The sequence below is a fragment of the Pseudophryne corroboree genome, chromosome 7 (assembly GCF_028390025.1).
Source record: "Pseudophryne corroboree isolate aPseCor3 chromosome 7, aPseCor3.hap2, whole genome shotgun sequence".
NCBI classification, from domain to species: domain Eukaryota; kingdom Metazoa; phylum Chordata; class Amphibia; order Anura; family Myobatrachidae; genus Pseudophryne; species Pseudophryne corroboree.
Genome location: NC_086450.1, coordinates 398032559 through 398043422, shown reverse-complemented (window position 1 = coordinate 398043422; position 10864 = coordinate 398032559).

Below are 10864 nucleotides of genomic sequence, written 5' to 3'. Positions count from 1 at the left end.
ACGTCATGGCACTCTCCTGATTGGCTGTGCGTGCCTGAACTGTCAGTCAGGCGGCACACTGGTGATACAATGTAGCACATAGGCGCTCCATTGTATCCAATGGTGGGAACTTTGCGGTCTGCGGTAGACCACGAGGTTAAGTGGGGCCAACCACAATAGTGACCCCACTTAACCTTGCGGTCTACCACAGACTGCAAAGTTCCCACCATTGGATACAATGGAGCGCCTATGCGCTACATTGTATCTCCAGTGCGCCGCCTGACTGACAGTTCAGGAGCGCACAGCCAATCAAGAGAGTGCCATGACATGGCGCTTCCTGATTGGCTGAAGGGAGCCTCTTTGACAGCAGTCACGGGGGTCCTTTCAGTGCGTGGATCGGGTTTTTCGCCCTGAAGAGGACCGATCTACACTGGATTGTTGTGAGTATAATTTTATTTACAGGTACCCCTGGATTCTATTGGAGAAGAGGACCGACTGCTTCATGTCAACATAGGTAAGTATGTATGTATGTAGGTGTGCATGTATGTAATAAAATTGCACTATCACGGTGTGTGCATTGTGTTTTTATTTGGGTATTTTTTTGTAGTAGAACTACAGGTATCTCTCTGACTAGTGGAGCCCGGTGCTGGTGTGAAAACCCCTACGTCTTTTGTCCCCCGTATTTTTGGCACGAGGACCAGGCGCAGAGCCCTGTGCTGGTTGTTAAAATATGGGGGATCCCCTATCAATATTTTCCCCATATTTTTACAACCAGGACCGGCTCAAAGAGCCCGAGGCTGGTAATGCTTAGGAGGGGGGACCCCACGCAATTGTTTTCAGGATTTTAAACACTTTAAACACTGTTTTTAAGGTGCACAATGAAGCCCTGCACGGATCTCACAGATCCGGCCAAGATTGATTGTTTTAAGTTTGGCAGTGTTTTACTAATCACTCCCGTAAAACACTGGCCGAAATTACGAATTACATCGACATTGGAAAACATGACAATGCAGAATACGACAGCATAGTAAATGAGGCGTAAAATAAACAAAAAGTTGCACATTCACACATTCGATGTCATTCGTGTTTAATCTTCAACCAAATTCTGAACATTACCAATTTTAGTAAATATACCCCTATATGTCTGGAGCAGCATTTAATTTAGAGTAAAATCCTGACGCAAATATATATTCAGTGCTTTATACAAAATCACTGTTTGCAGCTTTGAAAGTAGTGGATGCTCAAACCACAATTAGAAAAACATAAAAGATCACATATGAAAGCACTAACAAGTATACATTTATTAGTAAAAAAAATAATATATAAGTATAAAATACCATTAAATAAGTAAACTAAAATTGCAGCTGGTATGGCATAAAAGTACTTGCATTTAATAATTGCCCCAAAGTCCTTATAAACAGGCAGTTTATCAGAAGATGTCCTTGAAAATAAAGCATGTGCAAGTGCTTTGTTAGTTAAGCATACAGTGTCTGCTGAGCCTATTAAGTAGGTTAGTAGTCCCCTATCTTAGCAAGGAATTAGTTGCAGTTTTTAGGGGGTTAGTAGCATTAATGCAAGGGTTACGGTCACATTTGTCATTCAAGTGAAAAGCAAAGTGCAGCATTTAATACACAATACCTCCCAGCTGCTGCAGCTTATCCATAGATAGGATGTAGTTAATATCCCGGCGTTCAGAATCCCGATGCCGAATCCTGTCAGCCGAGAATGCTGACAACCTTGTCAGCGCTATTCCCACTCGTGGGTGTCCACAACACCCATAGTGTGGGAATAGAACCTGTGACGAGTGCAGCGTCCTCTGTGCCCACAGTGTGGTGAGAGCAGTGAGCCTGCAAGGGGCCTTCATGCGCTTGCCCCGCTGCCGGCATTTTGACGGCTGGGGGGGCGCTGTCAGAATAATGACAGCAGGCATCCCATCCACCGGGATATCATATCCAACCCCATATAGATAGCAACTATATCCAGAGTTGAATAAAGTTCTTCCTGCTGTCTCCCTTCCTTTAGTATAATTGTTAACCAGCTGGTATGTAGAAGAATAAACTTGAATATTTATGCGTTTCCCCACCTCTTCCTGTTATCAGCGGCTTTCTCAGACTATCCGCAGCAGCAGCAGCCTGTGTTTGTGTTGCCCCTCCCCCAACCATTACTTGACGTCATGCGTGCAGCGCAAATAGGGGACATTTTTTTAAATTGTGCAAGTGATCCCTCTATGCCTGCGCCCTGCTAATTAGTCCAGCATGGAGCCTGGTCACAATCACCAGACAAGATATCAGCTAAAGATGGATCTGGTGAGCTCTGGCCAGGGCCCTCTTGAGAGGGGCCTGGGGGTACTCGCCCACTGCCCTACCCCCTTAATATGACCCTGGCCTACCCACTGAAGCCTATACTCACCATGGCGTGCTTCCAACTCTTCACGGGTTTCCCGCTTTTTTTCATTTTGGTGACCCCTCAGATCTGGTGCACCAGGGCATGTGATCCCTGCTATCTAGAACCACTACCAGTGCTGTTGCATACATGGGCACAGAAAATGGGCATCTGAAGGCTTGCACTCTTTAGCACATGTTAATTCACAGGGGAAGGAGCTGAAACTAGCATTTGCATATTATCGTATACACGACTATACCAATGAGAGCTAGAGCAGACACAGAAGCGTTTATCTCCATGTGCAAGTACAGTAGATAAAATTAAATCAGTTTTAGATATTTGTCTAAATACTAGAGATGAGCGGTTTCGGTTCCCTGAGAACCGAACCCTCCCGGACTTTACCATCCGAGCCTGTATCCGAGTCAGGCTTGGGTTTTCCCGCCTGACTCAGGAACCAGAACATGTCAAAACGTCATCATCACGCTGTCAGATTCTCACGGGTTTGGATTCCATATAAGGAGCCGCGCATCGCCACCATTTTCACTCCAGTCTCGGAGAGTGTAGTGTAGTGAATGGACGTGTCCTCAGTGTCTGTATGGGCGGGAAAGTGGGGTGGTGATTCCAGTGCTGTCTTGTGCTGCTCAGTCCAGTGTAGTGTCTTATGCTGCATCCATCCAGCCAGTCACAGTGTTGGTGTCCTCTGCTGCTATATGTCCCCAGTGCTGCTGTATAAATCCCTTGCAGTTTTGCTGTGTTGTCTTGCATCAGACCAGGGGTAGTGTCTCTCTTGTGCAGCATCAGTCCAGTGACCAGTCACAGTGGTGGTGTCCTCTGTTGCCATATATCCGGTGTAGCTGTATAAGTTCCTTTCAGTGGTGCTGTGTTGTCCTGCATCAGACCAGGGGTAGTGTCTTGTGCAGCATCAGTCCAGTCACCATTCACAGTGGTGGTGTCCTCTGCTGCCATATATCCAGTGTTACTGTCGTATAATTCCTGTGATACTGGCGTATAATTCCAGTGATATTGCTGTATAATTCCTGTGATACTGCCGTATAATTCCAGTGATATTGCCGTATAATTCCTGTGATATTGCTGTATAAATCCTTTGATACTGGCAAATAATTCCAGTGATATTGCAGTATAATTCCAGTGATATTGCCGTATAATTCCCGTGATACTGCTTTATCATTCCTGTGATATTGCCGTATAATTCCAGGGATATTGCCGTATAATTCCTGTGATACTGGCATATAATTCCAGTGATATTGCATATAATTCCAGTGATATTGCCATATAATTCCCATGATACTGCCGTATAATTCCAGTGATATCGCTGTACAATTCCAGTGATATCGCCGTATAATTCCTGTGATATTGCTGTATGATTCCAGTGATATTGCCGTATAATTCCAGTGATATTGCCATATAATTCCCGTGATATTGCCATATAATTCCCGTGATACTACCGTATAATTCCAGTGACATTGCCCTATAATTCCTGTGATACTGCCGTATAATTCCAGTGATATTGCTGTATAATTCTTGTGATACTGGCATATAATTACAGTGATATTGCTGTATGATTCCAGTGATATTGCCGTATAAATCCAGTGTTACTGGCATATAAATCCAGTGATCCTGCCGTATAATTCCATCTAAATCCATATAATTCTGTATAAATCCAGTCCAGTGGTGCTGCCATATTAATAAGTTCAGTGGTGCTCTCCTGTGCTGTATATTATTTACTACAAATAAAGGGGTTATTAATATTTAATTCAAATAATTTTTACAGGTTTTGCCCTGTGTGGTGTAGGTGTACGCTCGCCTGTGCTACATATTATTATAATAGCTCCAAATAAAAGGGTTATTATTATCCAAATCAGTTTGACAGGCTTTGCCGTTTGTTTGTGTGTGTGTGTGTGTGTGTGTGTGTGTGTGTGTGTGTGTGTGTGTGTGTGTGGTTTAGGGGTACGCTCTCCTATGCCACCAATATTGTGCGTGTATTACATCTGGGCAAATTCCAGCATGTCCCATGTTGTTTGTGCTGTACGCTTTTGTTGCTTAGCTTAGTCATACAGCTACCTAATTGCGAAATGGGGAGAGAAGATTTTATCTGCACCAAAGACAAACAAAGTCAGAAAAGACTTCCGGGACTATTGGTCCTTTGAATATTAAGAATCAATAATTCTTATATAATTATGACCATTTGTTGGGTGCTACCGTCCAATTAACCAACATGAAAGGAGATTTACAAAGAGAGAAAGAATCGGACTCAAATAGGTGCACTCCGTCCCTCACAATTTTATTGTTTAAAATACCTTTTATTTAAATATACTAAAATTGCATATGAACATATACTTTTATCTAAAAGCCTGTAAGGCTCTATTCCTAATATCTATTCAGCCTCTAGGGCTGAGTGAAGCGAAGTATGAAGAAAGTTAATAGAAAGAAAAACTGTGACAAGAAAATGAAAACTAATATGTGAATAAATAAAATATTAAAAATATTTGCTGTATCCCGTTCTTTCGTGTGGGTGTCTATAATTATAGACTTATTATGATATGGGTTGAAGTTCTCTCTGTCAGATAATTTAGATGTCTAGAGCCAGATATTTGCTTCCAGACTATAGGGGGTCATTCCGAGTTGTTCGCTCGGTATTTTTCTTCGCATCGCAGCGATTTTCCGCTAACTGCGCATGCGCAATGTTCGCAATGCGACTGCGCCAAGTAAATTTGCTATGCAGTTAGGTATTTTACTCACGGCATTACGAGGTTTTTTCTTCGTTCTGGTGATCGTAATGTGATTGACAGGAAGTGGGTGTTTCTGGGCGGACACTGGCCGTTTTATGGGAGTGTGTGAAAAAACGCTACCATTTGTGGGAAAAACGCGGGAGTGGCTGGAGAAACGGAGGAGTGTCTGGGCGAACGCTGGGTGTGTTTATGACGTCAAAACAGGAACGACAAGCACTGAACTGATCGCAGATGCTGAGTAAGTTTGGAGCTACTCAGATACTGCTAAGAAGTGTCTATTCGCAATTTTGCAAATCTTTCGTTCGCAATTTTGATAAGCTAAGATTCACTCCGAGTAGGCGGCGGCTTAGCGTGTGCAAAGCTGCTAAATGCAGCTTGCGAGCGAACAACTCGGAATGACCACCATAAAACGAAACATTATTCATAAAGATGTGTGTCACCAAATGTGCCTTTATCATGGGGAGTTTAACTCTCCTTCTTGGTACTTCTATGAATACAATAGTTGTATTGGTTAACCTATATTAATATGGCAGTATGCCCACACCATCTCTTTAAAAAAATATAAATAAACAGTGGCTCTCATATAACGTAGTCACTTGTTCTGAAGCAGATCTGAAGCTCTTGCTATCAGATGCTTTATGTAGCCAAAGTCAGATAGTTACATTCAGAGTCAACCGATACATTTGTTTCCTTATCTGCCTTGGTGATTGTTAAGTATAAACTTCTGTTGTAGTGTGCCTTTTCACTAGGGAATTTTAAATCTCCTTACTGATGCTATCGAGAGGAAGATAGCTTTATTAATTAACACATTAACACATTATAGTTTAGTGATATAATATTGCTACCTTACAGGAAACATTCACTAGCTCATAATGCGAGCAGCAATTACAGTAATGGTGGTAAAATTCCTTTAGGAGCAAGTTAAAAGCCCTGATCTTACTATGTCCCAAGTGCTTACACAGTATATAGTGCTTTTATTCACATGACCTTATGACACACTCTGTTTATACAATCAATCTGCTCTCTGAGTTTCTTGTTATAAGTTGACAAAATAAATTGCTTTAACCATGCTTCAACACCCAAAATACATATAATGATTAGTATATTAAATGTAGTTTCAATGTTATAATACAGGCTTTATTAATTTGATGTTCGGGTGTAGGTGGGCATCCCCACGTACAGCAGTGCCGTCGGAGCTGTATTCACTAATACTGTAATAATGAATGTTCAAATTGACATCAACACCTTTAGTTGCGGTGGTATGATGTTATATTATTAATGCTCCAAGCCTGTCACATTTTCACATAAGTCTATTAAGTAAATTATTTCATCCTAAAACGGGTACAGAGCTACCCATGCGCATTCCGCTTGCCTAAAGCTTCCTCAAGGCTATAGTGATTGCACCTCTTTTTCTTCTTTGCATGATATGCTGTTTGGGGCCTAGTTTTTGAATAGTGCCATCCTGTCTGCCACTGCAGTGCCACTCCTAGATGGGCCAGGTGTTTGTGCCACACACTTGTGTCGCTTAGCTTAGTCATACAGCTACCTCAGTGCACCTCTTTTTCATCTTTGCATGATGTGCTGTTTGGGGCCTTTTTTTAAATCTGCCCTCCTGTCTGACACTGCAGTGCCACTCCTAGATGGGCCAGGTGTTTGTGCTGCACACTTGTGTTGCTTAGCTTAGCCATACAGCTACCTCATTGCACCTCTTTTTCTTCTTTGCATGATGTGCTGTTAGGGGCCTAGGTGGTCATTCCGAGTTGATCGCTAGCTGCATTCGTTCACTGTGCAGTGATGAGGCAAAAAAAGGCACTTCTGCGCATGCGTATGTGGCGCAATGCGCACACGCGTCGTACTATTGTAACGAACGATGTAGTTTCACACAAGGTCTAGCAAAGCTTTTCAGTTGCACTGCTGGCCGCAGAGTGATTGACATGAAGTTGGCGTTTCTGGGTGTCAACTGACCGTTTTCAAGGAGTGTTCGAAAAAACACAGGCGTGCCAGGAAAAAACGCAGGCGTGGCTGGGTGAACGCAGGGCGTGTTTGTGATGTCAAAACAGGAACTGAACAGTCTGAAGTAATCGCACGCGCTGAGTAGGTATTGAGCTACTCTAAAACTGCAAACAAAAATAATTTGCCGCAGCTCTGCAATCCTTTCGTTCGCATTTCTGCTACGCTACAATACACTCCCAGTGGGAGGAGCATAGCATTTCCACGGCTGCTAAAAACAGCTAGCGAGCGAACAACTCGGAATGACCACCCTAGTTTTTATATCTGCCCTCCTGTCTGACCCTGCAGTGCCACTCCTAGATGGGCCAGGTGTTTGTGCCGCACACTTGTGTCACTTAGCTTAGTCATATAGCCACCTCGGTGCAACTTTTAGGCATAAAAACAATATTGTGAGGTGTGAGGTGTTCAGAATATACTGGAAATGAGTGGAAATGAATGTTATTGAGGTTAGTAATACCATAGGAGCAAAATGACCCCCAAATTCTGTGATTTTAGCTGTTTTTATGTTTTTGTCAAAAATCATCCAGATCCAAAACCAAAACATGAAAGGGTGGTTTTGTCAAAACCAAGCCAAAACCAAAACACGAGCGGGGAATTAGAACCAACACCAAAACACAAAACACGAAAAGTGTCCGCCGCACATCTCTACTAAATACATACATAGAACTGAATGTATCACTTTGAAGATGATCACTTACTGTATGTCTGCATTAGTGACACGGTATCGCTACATCATTCCTTGAGCTACAGTATGGATTATTAAAACATAGCTAACAATTGTACTGTCATTAGAACTCTCTCTCACCGCCTACTCGCTTTTGAAGATGTCTCCTGTCACATCATGCATTACATCTACACAGATTGCTTCCATTGTCTGCTTCTCTTGTCCTTCAGAAAACAAACACTCTTCCATCGTCATGCTTCCCTCTGTCAGCAGTGAGCTCACACTGGCAGCCTCTGCTTTGTTGGGTGTGATTAAAGCGTATGTAGCCTCCGACTCTGTTGCCAACTGAGCTTTCTCGCATACAAACACATACAAAAAGCACGTTCGTGACAATGTTAGGGCTAAAACAAACTGACGTGGGCAAGTAAATATTATCAGACTGATTTCATACCCAAGCTTATGGATAAAAAGACAAAATATAAGCATCCAGTGTGAACAGCATGAACTGATAACAATAATTATACAGTACGTAGCTAGAAGGAGCAACAAAGAATGGACACTAGTGGGAATATTTACTATTGTTCCATTTTGGGTTTTTGGTGATTTTGCATTCTATTCCATAAACCTTTATTATGATGCCTATAAAAGTAGAGATGATGGACGCTGTGCCGATGTTTTTGCATTTGAGCGATTATTGGTAAATTACACATACATATGCTTTGCACTGCACCAAAGTCTAAGGGGTAAATTTACTAAGGTGGGAGTTTTTCTTAGAACTGGTGATGTTTCCATAGCAACCAATCAGATGCTATCTATTATCTTCTAGAAGCAGCTAGATAAATGTTAAGTAGAATCTGATTGGTTGCTATGAGCAACATCACCAGTTCTAAAAAAACTCCCACCTTATTAAATTCACCCCTAATAGTAATGCCGCTCGCAGCCAGGGCCGGTGCAAGGTTCCTAGACACCCTAGGCAAAGCTAAATAATACCGCCCCTGCTCCCCCGAATACCCTCCACACAGCCACTCATATACATAATTGACTTCTTTAAATAGTTTATTAATTTTTAGATTTATGAAAAACACAAATACAGGTTGAGTATCCCTTATCCAAAATGCTTGGGACAAGAGGTATTTTGGATATCGGATTTTTCCGTTTTTTGGAATAATTGCATACCATAATGAGATATCATTGTGATGGGACCTAAATCTAATCACAGAATGCATTTATGTTTCATATACACCTTATACACACAGCCTGAAGGTAATTTTAGCCAATATTTTTTATAACATTGTACATTAAACAAAGCGTGTGTACATTCACACAATTCATTTATGTTTCATATACACCTTATACACACAGCCTGAAGGTCATTTAATACAATATTTTTAATAACTTTGTGTATTAAACAAAGTTTGTGTACACTGAGGCATCAGAAAACAAAGGTTTCACTATCTCACTCTCACTCAAAAAAGTCTGTATTTCGGAATATTCCGTATTTCGGAATATTTGGATATGGGATACTCAACCTGTATAAAAATAATAACACTATAAAAAGTAATACCAATAACACTGTCTGCAGGACCACCATGTAATACTAATAGCATTTTAGTTACCGCCAGACAATACGGAGAGCATTTTAATGATCATCAGATAATATGGAGAGCATTTTAGTGGCCGTCAGACAATACAGAGAGCATTTCGGTGACCGCCAGACAATAAAGAAAGCCGTTAAGTAAACACCAGAAAAAACGGAGAGCATTACTGTGACCGCTATACAATATTGATATAATTTTAGTGACTGCCCCACAATACTGAATATACGGAAAATGGACAGAATTCTCATAGTGAGGTGCAATCAATAAAACATTCCTGGATTGTGACAGTAGGGGTAATGTCCTATATGCCATTAGTGATCCAAAATATATAACATGGTAATGACATTGATTAGTTGGCCACTGGTTACTACTGCTTTTGCCTCATGAACACATCTCTCTTGCAATAATTAATCTCACGAAAGATAGTGTGCGCTACCTGGGGTACACAAGAACCGCTATACCAGAGCTGGATTAAACTTTTGGGGGTGCTTGGGCACTTAAGACAGGTGGTCCCTCTCCCTCATGTCAGCACCAGCACCAGCTGTGGCCGCTGTGTCTCCAACCCCTCTGTGTAGGTTTTATATATGTGTGTGTGTGTGTGTGTGTGTGTGTGTGTGTGTGTGTGTGTGTAATAGAGCACGTCCAGTGATCGTGCTGGGCCGAAAAAGAAGTGGGTCCCAGGGACCCCTCACTTTTAAAAATTGGGGTCCTACCTGTACTTTTCTGGGTCCCATCGGAATGAAGGATCTTATTAATCTTATTAATTATTCAAATATAAAAATAAAGACTTGATTTGGACACTACAAAAGTGCTGCAAGGGGGAGGAGGGGGGGTGACAATGCTGCTGGGCTGTGTACCAAACAGGACACTCTGCACCAGAGCTGTAACTAGACATTTTGGCGCCCTTTGGCACAAAGTGAATTGGTGCTCCACCTCCCATACTGCACAGTATGGAAAGTGCTCGCCGAAGGCGTGCACCAAAAATTTTGGGGCATGGCTTTATGGGGAAGGGGCCTGGCCACATAATAGTGCCAATTCACATTACGCCACACAGTAGTGCCGCTTATACACATTGTACCAGGTAGAACCTCCTATACACACTGCGCCAGGTAGTGCACGTTATACATATTGTGCCAGATAGAGCACGTTATACTTTGTGCCAGGCAGAGCACATTATACACATTGCATCAGGTAAAGCCCATTATACACATTTCACCAGGCAGAGTACATTATACACTTTGCGCCAGGCAGAGTACATTATACACATTGCGCCAGGCAGAGTACATTATACACATTGCGCCAGGCAGAGCACATTATACACGTTGCACAAGATAGAGCACATTATACACATTGCGCCATGCAGAGTACATTCTACACACTGCGCCAGGCAGAACACATTATACACATTGCGCCAGGTAGAGCACATTATACACGTTGCACAAGGTAGAGCACATTATACACATTGCGCCATGCAGAGTACA